Below are 15,252 nucleotides of genomic sequence, written 5' to 3'. Positions count from 1 at the left end.
CATCGTCATAGCACATGAGACTTTGGAACGTAGACAGACAGCAGTACGTGCGGTTAAATAATTCATATACCATAAAACCTCAAAAGTAAATTAATGCTTTCAATGAAGTCATTATACATTCGATAAAGAACCGCTGTGGTAAACCTGTTCGAAATCAAATTGCAATCCACATATATATAATTGTAAACTGGGAAACATCAGCCACCCGTCCTATTATGGGTCTTCATCATTTCATGACCATTTCTCACTTAAATGCTAATTATACTTAAACCAACATTCTTTAACCGTGGTGTCGCAAAAGAATTTCAATAAAAGGGAAAATCTTTATTCTGGAAACACGTCCCTTAAAATAAAATCACCAGAAATCAATATTTTAATGAGGAAATAACATTTAGAACCTCCTAAAATTTCCTTTTTCTAGCTCAATCGCAAAATAAAGAAACGGGATGGCTTTAGGCAGATGCATGAATACCCACATCATTTTTTTTTATGACGATTTTCCGGCACCTCGCTGGCTAAGCATTATTTGATAATTTCTGAGGCATGTTTCTAACAATGGCAACGGCCCTAACCCTAGCCCTAAACCTAAGGATAAATCTAGCCCTAGCCATAACCCTAACAATAACGGCAATGAATGCAAATGGATCAAAATTCGTTACCGTGGCTACATTACGTTGTGGTTATTTTGTTTTAGAAACTTGCCTCTACAACTGATTAAATAAGATTTGCCTAACCCTAACCCTAATGCTGCCCTATTTATATCTTATCTAGTGTATTTTACGTCGAAAATCATGCTTATCCAACCACAGTGACGTTCACATCCTACCATTTAGCACTCGGTGTTGAGATTTAATGTAGAAATATTTTACTCAAGGACGCCAGTGCTGTACCGGGGCTCGAACCAACGTCCTTTGCATTTCAAGTCACGTGATGAAACCACTCGACTACGACACCTACACATAATGTGTATGAGAATTTCGCACACAATGTTTAATCTGCTTTATAATTATGCACCACCTGTTTCCTGACTCTAATACGGAGTTCAAACAGAGTCACTTAATTTTCGTTTCTGAACGGGTTTGTTCATGCAATATTAAAGTAGTGCGTCAAGGAGCCGGTGTCCCTTGCCGTCGCTGTAAGGCGTTTATAAAATTGATTTTGCCTTTCTGCCCCTACCGTTTTGGCTTTTCATTGTACTTTGTGATTGACTTATTCTTTGAACTGTCTTTATTAATGTCTCTTTCTCCTGCGCAATGTTCACGTAGAGAACGATCAAGACAGCTGTAGGGTGTTTAATTATTAACATTTTGAAGTGTATTTGGAATCGTTAAAAGCACCTTTCCCATTTTTAACATTCCATATATCCAGAGCCAGTCATTTATGCGTTGCTAGTTTATTCATGTGTTAAGGTGCGTTTGTGTGTGTGGCGTGGGAGAGAGAAAATAAATGTGCTTACAAAATAAATAGGAATAATCGAATTTTACATTTTCCAATAGAATGTTTAATGTATCATTTTTAGGGGGAGGGGTTACCCCCCCCCCCCCCCCCCGCCCTACTTCAACTACGCTATACAGCAGATTTCACGAGCGAAGTGCAATGTAATAGAATTTTCCGCTTAAAATTAATATTAAAAAAAAAAAGCCTTGTGAAGCAGATGGCTCATTGAATAACTAAAGATAAATCCATCCACTCTCCATGTTAACGAATGTTATGAAATTCATGGCAAAGCATGTTAAATATTATACATTATTTACACTGGAGAAGAAAACAAATATGTCCTCTTTTTCAAAAATGATGATCAAAAATTTGAAATGGGAAGACATTTTTTTCTGGTGGTGAACTTATGGGGCGCGGTACCGCTCCCCCTCTCAAAATTCGGCCGATATATTTAAGAGGGTCGGGATGTAGACCTACCTCGAGTCGGACATGTTTAGAACAATCTGTCAAGCCAGCAGTCATTTCATTCCTGCCCAATTTCTCTTCATTTATCTGCTTTTACTCACCGAGGTCACGGCGATTTTGCACAAAAGCGGAATAGTCTGTCAATTACAGACTAATCAGAGGCGGATCGAGGTTTTTTTTTTGTAAAAGTAAAAGTGGGGGCACATTTTGTGGAAATCTCTGATATGCAAACAAAAAGACAACACAAACTATCGAAAAATATCAACCGAGCCAAATCGAATAGCAATTATTATAATGATAACAGTAATAATAAGTTCATCTATTTATTTAAAATTGTTTATTGATAATAAATTATTCGTGGCCAGTTGGTCTAATTACATATCCTTTTAGAATCATAATAGATGAAATAAATCAATGGTAATGCATTAATGTCAGTGACAACGCAACATTTTAGACAAATTACATATAAATAGTAACAATTAATAATCATAATAATAATAAAAACAAATAGTCAGCCAGTAGGTAAAAATATGTTTTGTGTACCCTTTCTTTACCAGATAGGGGTTTTAAGGTTGGAGAGGTCACGGGTCATTTTTCCCCTTTACATTTTCCCCACTGGCCCTACATGGATGGAATTATGAATAATAACAAATGGATTTTTTTTCACTTCTGTTGTTGATGCCCAATAGTTCTGAATTTAGCCAAAGAGATTAAAGAAACCGTAATACAAACGGCCTAAAAAAAATGAAGGCATCGTTTGAGAGATATTTGTGAGCTGGTCATGCCCTTACCCCTCCCCTACCTATTAACTGTTGAAAAATTGGCTACGCCGTTATCGAAAAACTGTGCTTGAAACGGGCAATACCGTTAAAGGCTTATGCAGAGATGGTGCGGTGAAACGTCACAAAAAGCAGCCGCGGTCCTTTTTTTTAACGCGTGAATGAATGGCCACTGCGTGGAACAGAGAACTTGTGCGTTATTACCGATTAAAAGATACAGAAATGTAAAGCTTAAAGATAAACTTGAGTTCTGGTAAAAAAAGAAAATGAATTCTCACAGAATCTAACGAAACTTACACTGAATGGTCAAGATTACAAATAAATGTCATGTGCCAAACAATTTTGGAAGAAAATGTATACTGGCTGAGTAATGAGCATAGAACGATAAGGAAATCAGGGTAGTACTAGCCCCGACGCGAATTTTTTTTTCCGTACTCGAGAGAGCAAAAATCCCATGTGCGCATGCGCGTGGACTTATGATTTCTCTGCTACTTCCCATACGAAATGTACATGTATTCGCATGTACTGTGCACGATTCGCGTTCTACGAGTAAACGATGGCATAGTAGTCTTCAAACACAGACTCTGATTTGCCAGTTTGACAAATCAATATGCGTATGTGTCGCGATGTGCTTATTCAAGTCTGTGTAGTTGTATGATTCAGACCCAGTAGTGCATATGGAAATACATTGCAACTTGTATAGAATGGTATAGTAGTCTGCAAGCACAGACGCTAATCTGACAGTTTGACAACATACTAGTAGTGTGCTGAGAAGTACTTTATTCAAGTCTGCGTAGATGTATGATTCAGACCCTACTGGTGCGTGCGTTAGAAATGCATCTCAATGTGTAGAGTGTAGTATAGTAGTCTGCAAGGACATAATAATATATTGTGTATTGATGAGTAGTGATTTTATGCAAGTTTGTGTAGTTTAATGATTCCAGACCCCATGGTAGGCCTATGTATTGTGCCACTGCTCTCTCACACTCTTTCTCTCTCTCTCTCTCTCTCTCTATATCTCTCTCTCTTTCTCTCTCTCTCTCTCTCTCTCTAGCCCTCCCTCCAGTATGCTCGCACTCTCTGTATTACTGCTGAGAGCCATATGCGTAATTGTTTTGTCAAACTGGCAAATCAGAGTCTGTGTTTGAAGACTACTATGCCATCGTTTACTCGTAGAACGCGAATCGTGCACAGTAGATGCGAATACATACAGTAGCAGAGAAATCACAAGTCCACGCGCATGCGCACATGGGGTATTTGCCCTCTCGAGTACGGAAAAAAAATTCGCAGCCCCGACACCATGTGTGTTGTCCCATATACATCTATCTGTGTAAGTGATTGTTACTTTACCAAGACTCTGCCAAATTTATGATGATTTTGATGACTCTAGAACCTTGCATTACACACCATTACTTACATGCTATATGATCAACTTTTCTGATCCATTCCACACCTTTTCTTTCACAATGCAATCGCATTACCAGTACTCAATTGTTTAATACATTTAATTTTATTAAAAAATGCCAAGGTCCTCCCGCGTCATATCAATTTAATCGAGCCTTTACAGATAAAGTGAAGTAAGTGATCATGCTGGTCATCATCATTACTGTTGGTGGTGTAGTCAATATGATTTTGATGAATACTGTGAGGTTTGAGCATGATCAAAATACAAAGAATTGGATTCAACCTTGTTGAAAACGGCATGGACTGCTCACAGAAACGGGTACAAGGTAATCCTATTTTACACACTGTGTTTTGGTCAAACTTTCCACTATTTCCCATCGTATTCTAAATATGAAAGCATTGAAGAGAACTCCTTCAGTAGGAGTCATTGTCTGCAATGATATATCTCCAAAATGACAAAAAGTTATGAGAAAGCTCACGAACTTTTTTTCAGGGCCAATGTTCCAGGGCAGTGTTTGACAAAACCGTCCTTGAGTACAAAATCGCCGACGTTCGTATATAATTCACTTATTTCATAATATAATTATTATGAAGTTAACATGCAATTCAATGTGATTAAGGATGAATTGTTTTTGAAATGGTGCCCGGAACCCGGCCTGGTTCATGCCTTCCCCTATACCCACCCCTCGTTGGAAATTAAAAGGCCGCTGACTCCAAGCGCTTGGTACAGACTGCATATGAACGAATTTACTCCACCCTCTCTCGTTCCTCGCCCGCGAAACAATATTGTCATGTTTTGAATTTTAATTTGGCCATGACGAGGCATGACGCCGCCATGGTTATCAAATGATTTGAGACAAATGTTGTAAAACCAGACCTTCCGCTCGACAAGTTGGCTGCCTCGCTTTGCCTTTTGAGCACGCTTACCCTTTCTCACTGAAATTCATATTTGTGCTGTGCGTGTCTAAAATCATGTTTTTTGCATTGCCATAGTTCAAGCGCATTATTTTTGCTATCAATATTTTCACCGGAATATTTTTCTTGTATTTCGGTATTAGGCATCTTTACATGATACACATGGTCTAGAGAAAAAGAAGAGGAAGAAGAAGAAAAAGAGGAAAAAGAGGAAGTAGAAGATGAAGGACAAAAATAAGAAGAAGAAGAGGGAAAAGAAGATGAAGAAGAAGAGAAAAATAAAATAAAGAAAAAAAAGAAGAAGAGGAAGAAGAATTATCAACAAAAAAAGAAAAAGAGGAAGAAGAAGATGAAAAAGAAGATAAAAGAAGAAAAAAAGAAGAAAAAGAGGAAGAAGATGACAAAGGAAACAAAAAGAAGAAAAAAAGGAGAAAAAGAAGAAGAAGAAGAAAGAAGAAGTCGAAGAAGAAGAAGAAGAAGAAAAAGAAGAAGAAGAAGAAGAAGAAGAAGAAGAAGAAAAAGAAGAAGAAAAAGAAGAAGGAAAAAAAAATCAGACAAGCCTGATAAACAACCCGGATATATTTATGATTTTGTATTGTGATTAGTGGCGTAGCATGGGTCCAGACATTGAGAGGGCACCAGCTTCGTAAGGGAGGGGCGGCGCTCTGGTCTTACTCGGCTGATGGAATCCAAATTAACAAGGACATTATTATTAGCTGACTAAAGAGAAGTGTATATAATTATATACATAGGAGAGCGTCGTAGCATTTTCATTTCTCCCTCCCCCTCTTTCTTTCTATCTTTTGTCATTTTATTGAAGGACGTGTTCCCCTGTGCTCACCGGTAGCTACGCAGTTTTACTTTATGTCAAATGTCAGACAGATCACCATCCCCGGACTTCAAAGATAATTATGTTGGCCAATTTATTAAACGGAAATGAAACAACACTCATATGACGCCAACATAAGTGCATCGTAATTGTCGCACACAACACGGGCTAACTGAAATCTAATATCCCCACATCAATATTTACACATAATAAAATGACATGATTATTATTGTCCGTCCGGTACGCTTTGAGCACATTAAATATTCATTGATTATAGAAACAAACCTGCCATAAGTTACCTTGAATTATTTTTATGTAGTATGAACAGGAATGATAACATATTGTGAGTATTCTGAAAATAATATTTGACCAAATCTTGCTGTCTTTGGAAAGACGTTAATCCACATTTGCCACTCTCCACCCAGGTGTGAAAAGGAACCCGATTTGTTTGAGCGCTAGTTACTTTGTTAGCCAATGTCTAAGTGCCATGAGTTATTATTATTATCCTCATTATTATTATGATTATTATTATGATTGTCATTATTATCATCATCGTCATTATTATAATTGCAACAGGTATATTTTGTAGCATTTGATGATTACTTTCAATTTTATGGTTTTATATTTTGCTCTCCAAACTCTATGTTTTGCACCTCATTTCATTTCAGCGCATGACCTCCATTCCCTTCTCCACCTAGTCCACACATCAATATCATTGGCACACACCCGATTTCTTCCATTTAATATCTACCTCATGTGTTACCATTTCAATTCCATTTTCACTTCACATGGTTCAATTGTTTAGCTCAAATTATATTCAGAACACCTCATGACCACCCTTCCATACTGTATATTAGTTCTTCCTTCTTTTTGCGTTCTTCCAGTATCTTGTACTATTCCAGTTTTATGTTTCTGATTTTTTTTCTTAATTTATGATGTCACTTGTGTTCTTATTTGATGAAATTGAGTTTCTCTTGATAAACTCAATGCAACTCAGAATCTTATCTAGTCAAGGCATCATTTTCTTTTTCTTTTATGCAATTAGACTATTAAAGACGTTTATTTGAGAGCAAGAGTTTATAAGTTGAGTTCAGCCTGAGTTCAGTATAAGAGCAGAGTTTGAGAGAGAAAAATATATAGGTTTACATTATTATTAAGTCGTAAACATACAAAATTCAGTGTAATCAAATAAGGATCTATGGTACTAAAATTGTGCACTTTTTCTAGTCCTTTTCTGACATTGAGAGCGGCAGGTGCAGCTTTTCATGGGAACGTAAAAGAACTAAAAAGTCAGAAGAAAAAAAAGTAATCTTCACCCTTACCAAAACTCGCCACTTTGAAAAGGTATATTATTTGGTGGTTCACGGAAAAAAAACACATCGTTATGCCTTGGCACTCTCTATTCCCCCCTGGTCACAATGTCAGGAAACGGTTCTAATAGGTATTAGACCCTAAAGATACGAGTATACCTCTCCATTTATCGCTCAATCACACATTGGCGTAGCCCCCGAGAGCACGTGCCCCCCTCCCAAATAGCAAAACAAAGGTTCACAAAATTAATAATGGGAAAGAGAGCAAATTAGACAGAGCGAGAGAGAGAGAGAGACAGGGTGAAAGTGAAAAAAGAGAGAGCGTCAGAGGGTAGATTAGAATGATCCAAAATAGAGAAAGAGGGAGAAACAAGGGGAAGGGAGCAGAATAACAAGGATTTTGAGTAGGTACATGATTTCTCAAAAAGGTTAATCATGCCCTGCAATTGGCCTATGACACAAGTACACCTAAAACAAAGAAACACACAAACAAGACAGTATCCGAAAAAATGAAACAAAGTTAATAAAATGGCAAGGAGCACGCCCGTTAAAAATATGGGGGGAAAGGGTCTGACCTATACACGCTTTCAAGACAGCAAAGGGATATTTTTAATGTTCTCTGCCCTGAAGCCAATCAGAAGAAAAAAAAGCAGCGGCAATTTATCTGTCAGATTTCATCAAAAGTCATGCGACGAAAAACATCCCACGGGGTAGCCTATAGCTCTCTTGCTGTCTCGGCACAATGGCAATGGGGATGAAATGTTTTAAACGCCAATGATACGTGCCTAGTTGCATGCAGACTGCCCTATTCGATGGATTGAAAGCGATCGGAAGGCTTTTTAGCTGAAAGGGACTGAAATGGAGTGTAACAAAAGCCGTCAAGGGATATTTAACTGGTAGATTTAGAGAAGGCCGATAAAAAAAAAATCTCGCTTGTCTCGGGTGCACTCTTCCCCCTTCAGGTTTGGTCTTGCTTTTAACTACTCGTTTAACGGTGCCAACGTCTGTCGAGAGAGAGACCGTATTAGATGAGAGAGAGAGAGAGAGAGGGGGGGAGAGGGAGAGAGAGGGAGAGAGAGGGAGAGAGAGAGAAGGAAGAATACACATTTGCAACGATCAACTGTGCCATTCTCCGAAACTTACATCACAGAGACAATAATTGCACATAGAACATTTCATACTTTTTAAACCATTTTTATTAATAAAACTTGTGCACAAGTCAAAACTGTGAACAAAATGAAACAATTCACAATCTGTGTACACTTACTATAGTGGAAAGCACGAATGACATAATTGTACATTAAATTTTGTACAAAAATTGATAAAAACGGGAATGATTTTCAATTTAAAACGACATGATCGAATAACGTTTAAACAAGGTAAAAATGAGTAAGTTTTTCTCCACCGCAAAGTTAAACTCCACTTCGATTAAAAACATTTATAATTGTCTTTCCAACAACAACAAAATCAATGCCTCGTAATTCTAAACAAGGGCTTGTGTTTCTCTAAACTGAACCAACTGCACAATTTCATGTCGATTCGATTTTCGATACATGATCCCAGAATGACTTGACCAAACTGAATGGGCTTACTTCGAATTACCGGGTCATCGCGTCGGGTCGGGTCGGGTCGGGTCGGGTCGGGTCGGGTGGTCGCGTTACCCGACCTTATGTGAAAACATGCCCCTTTATTCACAACATTTCGGGGGTAATGTTTGTGAAATAACTCTCTCCTTCTACAAATGGTCTGGTCCAATGTAACCGACACTTTGTGAAAGCCCTAAGGCAAATCTACGAAAGGTCGCGAGATCTTCCGCTTTCGTTTCACGTACGAAATGTCGTGTAACCCGACAACCCGACCGGACGCGATGAGCCGATGATTCGAAGTAAGCCACTGACTGTTAGAAATGTACACTGTTATGTTAGTGCCAACATACAGACACACACACACACGAATGTCAACATGTAATAATATCATACACGAGCACCTCCCGTAACGAGAAATATCAATTATTATTTCATTTATGTGATTAATTTGCGTATAAACGCATTATATTCGAGAACATTATTGCACGGCTCAGTCATGCAAAAATGATTGAATGTCCTACGCGCAATAAGCGTCATGCTTTCATTATAAATTGCCATTCAGCGTGGAATCACAAATACGGCAGCAAAAGAATATTAGATTTTGCCTTTGGGAAAAAGATAATTATGTTTATTATAGCATTAACGATATAAAGGATGCACGAAGTTTCTAGTGGATAGCTCAGTTCAATGCTATAGTATAGTACGCCCACACGTAAGGCGTGTAATTCATGACCCGATGCTTGGACTTTACCACTAAAAGGGAACACAGTATTTAAAAAAAAATATGAATTATGATAATAATTAACAATACGGTAAAAATGTAAACAAAGAAGAAAGTTTGTGAATTAAGGCTAAGGTTTGATGAAAAGAAAGAGAGGGGAGAAGATGACTGAGAATGAAAGATCAAGAAACATATTATAAAGATAATATATGAAAGGGTAGATAAAAAGATAAATAGATAGATATACATACAGATAGACAGATAAAGAAAAATAAGAGAAAAGGGGAGAGACGGACGGACAGAATTGAGAGGAACAGTTGTGTGGAAATCTGTGAATAACAAAATGGAACATGAGGGGAGATAAGAAAAATGAAAACCGAAGTAATATGATTTATCGCAAACAAATACGTTATGTTATTATTTTTAAGTTGATAAACCATAATCTATATATCAATTTACGAACAAGATAAAACACACTCTAACGAATTGATGTTTTAAAACTTGATATAATTACTATGCCTTAGGTCAGGAAGAGAGAAAAAAAAAGACTAATGAATTCACCTAATTACCCGCCAAAAGAGAAAAGAAGAAAATACTTGATTGAAATTGTGCTCTTGAAATGCCATCATGAATCTACCTTCCTTTCCCTCAATTAGAACTAATCCGAGAAGCAGGGGTTGCCAATTTGAGGGATGGAATGGATACAAAAGATTATTATTATTATTATAACTATTATTTCCGGTCTCGGTATCATCTTTTCATTAAACTTTCCCATCATGCGAATCATCATTCCTTCCACTTTATGTCAACGAGCTTTTCTGATGAACGACTTCATGTTCGAAGACTTTCATCATGATTGGTAGAGACTTTTCCCCCTGAGGATCATGACTTGTGCTGCATGTATACTTCACTTAAATACCATACTGATTATTATTGTAAATCCATGGAGTTGGCATACAGTTACAATACATGTATCTCTGGAGAAATCAGCCATCTTGCTCAAGTTATGGTGATACCAACAAAGGTGGCTCCAGGATTTGGGAAAAATAGGAGGGGGCATAATTTACAAAAAATGTCTGGCAAGTCAGGAAAGAAATAATCAAATAAAGATAAGATTTGTTACTTTTTTTCTTCATTTTTGTGGACTTGAGGTATGCAAATTTGGTTTGAAGAGGGGGGGGGGGGGTGGGGTGTGACTTTTAATCTAACACTGATACCAATACCATGCAAATGATGCAATCTATCTTGTATGTAGCATAATTTCTTGGTGAACTTAGCAGTGAGAAATTCGATGGCGCTTGCTATGATTTTGTGAGAGGACATACATCAATTACTAACACAAATGCTTTTGTCATCCTACCAGGTCCAAATTTCTCTCATGGGTGTGGAGTGGCAAATGTAGATTAATGCTTGCCAACAGACATTAGTGCAATGTCAGGGATCAACCCCATGACCTTAGCCCTTCCAGGCAAGTGGTTAACCCCTATACTATGATATCTATACAAATAGTGTGTTATTTTACCATCTTGGGAAGGAGTAACTTACACAAAAGTAAATAAATACATACCACATATATGTTCTCCGAATAGAAACTTAATAAAAAATATTTACAAATTCATGTTATATTACCTAAAATACTTTCAAAAGAACCGTTATTTCATGTCATTCATACTGATCATAAATCTTAGATTTAAAATGTCCAGCACTGGAACAACCTACACTTACTCCAAACAGTGGGTATAGTTCAAATTATATTTTCTGATTTTTCAATCATAAAACTCTGAAGCATTGAATAATTAAGCGAGATTGTCATTTAAAAATGTACTTACAGTAAAAGATACTGTCTTAAAAGTACTTAGTACATTGCAAATATAGAAATATGTGTGTACAGATAACATTTAGATATTAATATGTACATATGGCAAATAGTTAGGCCTACTAGCTTTCTACTAACTACCAACGTGTGTTCATGTATGCAGTTTTAATTAAGCTCTCCTCATTCATTCATATGCTATTACTTCAATAGACCATTTTTGTAACATAATCAAATTGAGTGCATACGTCTTTGTTTAGTCCAGTGTTACAAGTTATTTCATCACCTATTACCTGTTATGAATAATTGTATTTCAATATTCAGAATGCAAAGTGCATTCATTCCGTGCTGTTAGGTTAGACAAGATGACAAGCCATAATATGTGTCCTACCTAGAAACAATTAATGTATGCAATCTGCATTCTGATTATTGAAATACATATTGGCTCTATTACTCCAATATACCATTTTGGTAATATAATCAAATTGAATGCAAAATTCTTTGTTAAGTGCCGTGTTACAAATTATTTCATTCAGCCGTTAGGAATAACTGCATTTCAATAATTTTTTTCATGATCATGCTCTAATATCTCATTGCAAGCATTGCACCTAAAAAATGTATCTACTTAAAATGAACAACGAGAGTTAACAGAAACATACACACATGAAATATAACGGTTTGGGCTGAACACAGATGGCTCACAAAATGGCACTACTCTGAATTTAGGGTCTCTGTAGTACTAATGCATACACGCTGGTAAACAAATTGTATACAATATTTGAAAGAGTAAATCATGCTTATAGTATGCATGTTTTGACACACTTGTTCAAACAAAGATAATGCATACACTGTATGTAACCAAGGTATCATTCTGATATCCATCCCCCGTTAAAGCACTGCTTTTTTTAAAAATATATTTCAGACCTTTCTTAGTTTCTTGAATTTCAGCTTCCAAATCTAATTACAATCCATTTAATACATGAAGTGAAAATACAATCTGATTCAGATTATCAAAATGCATGAATTCCTACCACACACACTACCGGTAGGTGTAATTGTTAAAAATTAAAATACATCTTTTGGATTACATGATGAAAAAATATCATAAAAGAGAGCATGTGTGTTAAAAGAATGATTGAGAACCTGCAGAAAGAGTGTAAACAAATGAATAAACAATTGTATTGTTTGGGGTGTTCACAAAGCAGCACAAGATTACAGATAACTAACATAAGGACCTACAAAGGTAAGTCCCATGAGAGGGACTATGCAACAGAAAATACAAGACCTTTAATACCGGTTTCTATTTCTAAGCAAAGATTTCTCGGGTCAAAGTCTGATTCTCAATACTATTGCACATCCTTTCACAGAGCAATGGATGCACACAGACTGCCAATAGCCATCGTTGTGATAAACCCATTTTATTTTTCATAGATTTAAAGGCTTTAAGTAGATGAAATCCCCCTTTTTTTTTGCTCTGGTTTCGAGAAGCATGCTTTGTATTTTTTTTATGACTGTACATGCCCATGTATATGTTTTATGCAGGTGCATAGAAAAGCCTGGAGGAAGCTTGGAAATTGATTTAAGAAGGGCTTCACACTTACAAAGGCCTAGTGCACAAAACCCCTAACAATTTCAATCCCCTGTGAAAGCAATTTTTGTTTACGTAATGTAATCAAATTTAATGCATATACATCTTTGTGAAGTTTCTCACTACAAATATTTCATTCACCCGATACCAATGATTGTATTTCAATAATCAGAATGCAAATTGCATTTATTACAAGTTGCTAGGTAGGAAAAGCCCTAAGGTTTGTCCTACCTAGCAACAAACTAATGTATGCAATTCATATGACTATTGAAATACAGTTATTGATTACAAGTGAATCAAATCATTTGTGATGAGGCACTTAACAAAGATTTGTACATTAAATTTGGTTACATTACGAGAATGGTTATTTAGTATGAAGCCCTGCATTTACAGTAGGTTAATTTATGCTTAAAAACTTAAACAACAACCAAACCATTCCATTTTCAATGAATATCTGGCAAGTTGAAGTGATGTAGTCTCATACCGGCAACTCAATTTACAAATTTAACAAATTCATACGTTTTATGTCACGTGTTACATGCTCAAAGTGCTATTTAACAAAATTCCACATCTTAAAAAGAGAAGAAGAAAAAACAAGGGAAAGAGGAATGTAGCCTATGGGTGACAAACAGAACATTTGCAATGCATGTTTGGCCTACTAAAAGCTGGAACTTTTAGACGATTGCTCACACATTCATTTCAAGTGATAAATAAGATGGTGGAGCATTATGTGTGTTAATGCATGCTCTCAGACACAAGTATGAATTGATCATGAAACACCTTCAGATTGGCCAGACAGTGAAAAACTCAATTTAAGTGACAAATTTGATTAGTGGTACTAAGTTTGGTAATACATGATCTTATTCAACATTACTAATGGAGCATTAAAAAGCTTTATATTGGAAACACATATAAAAAGTTCAAAATAAGTTTTCTCATAAAAAGTAGAAACTTATAAAAACACCTTGGGGGTACTTTCTGTCTATGTATCAAATTTTCAGATATGAAAAAAGTGGAGAAAAGAAAAGGAAAACAGAAGACAAAATCAGGATTGCCATTTTGAAGAAAAGATAAAAGATGAGATATTAATTTCTTGATACAATGAAAAAAAATGTTGCCTCATATAATGCCATAATTATTTTCAATGTGTCAGTACTGTAATAAGGGCATCAAATTCTGGAGAATGATAAGGGCCTATTTTTTATTCACGATGAATAATGATATAAAAAGGGTCTGGATTATATATTTTTAAAAGAAATAACAGCATCTTCACAAGTTTCCCTTAATTCTATTTTTCAGTAAAAGCAATAATAAACTACAGAAAATATCTATATACATACATGTACACTAATAACATACATGTAATCACTTTGTAGAAGGTAATATATCGATTTACAAATAACATACATGCTATGTATAGAATTAAAGGGTGTGTATTCTTAAAAAAGAAAATCTAATGGAGCGAGTTGATCGGACGGAGAGAGATAAGATAAAATGTTGATAAATTCCATGTAGTTCATATTCGTGTAGTAACATAACAAGAAAGGATCTACATCATTTACAAATATGTACAAAATAGACTGTAAATTGACAAAATGACAAACTACATGTACAATACATAGAATCTTCTCTTTGAGTTTTTTTTTAAATCTTGTTAATTTCTCTTTCAAAATAAAAAAAAAGGGTACTTAAAAAGGACTGATTGTTTTCATAGGGCATCTTTCTGTGTGCAGTGCAGTTCACTGTGAGTTATTTTTTTCAGCAGAAGTTATTGAAGTTCTCATCATTTAATGATTTAACCCCCCCCCCCCACACACACACACACTTAATTGTTATGTGCTACATAATCAATCTTTCTCTATGATTTCTATGATTTCTATGATTTCTATGATTTCAATCGCATGACCAGAACTGAACTTTATCTAGGACAGTCTAATCATAGTGATAAAAAAATAAAGAAATATCCGCTTTAAATTTAAAGGATTTTTTGGTAAACATCTCTACGAAAACAAGAAGAAATAGGCCTGGTCCAGTCCATTTTGGGGCAATGTGGGGGATTTCTTAATTTAGCGTCAAGCGCCAAACAGGCTCTGATTTCAATCACACTTCTATCCGCCGTAAACCATCCACCTTGAAATATTCATGGCCCTGCCAACAAACATTTCCTTGTCTGTTAAAATCTTGAATAATTGAGCGCAATCTACGAGAGAATCTATCACTTTCCTCTCTCACTTGACATTTGAAGCGACGGAAGCGCTGATTACATCGTCAAATATTTACGGACGGCGGCCGACAGAAATTCAACAGACGAATCAACGGGGGGAGACGTTGCCGCGATCGGTCACTGTGAATCGTAAAGTGATTTTAATAACCACGTGTTAGATGGCGCTGACAAATTTGAATGA

This window comes from Strongylocentrotus purpuratus, unplaced genomic scaffold (assembly GCF_000002235.5).
Source record: "Strongylocentrotus purpuratus isolate Spur 01 unplaced genomic scaffold, Spur_5.0 spur5_scaffold_21, whole genome shotgun sequence".
Taxonomy (NCBI): Eukaryota; Metazoa; Echinodermata; class Echinoidea; order Camarodonta; family Strongylocentrotidae; genus Strongylocentrotus; species Strongylocentrotus purpuratus.
Note: the sequence above shows the minus strand (reverse complement) of the source record.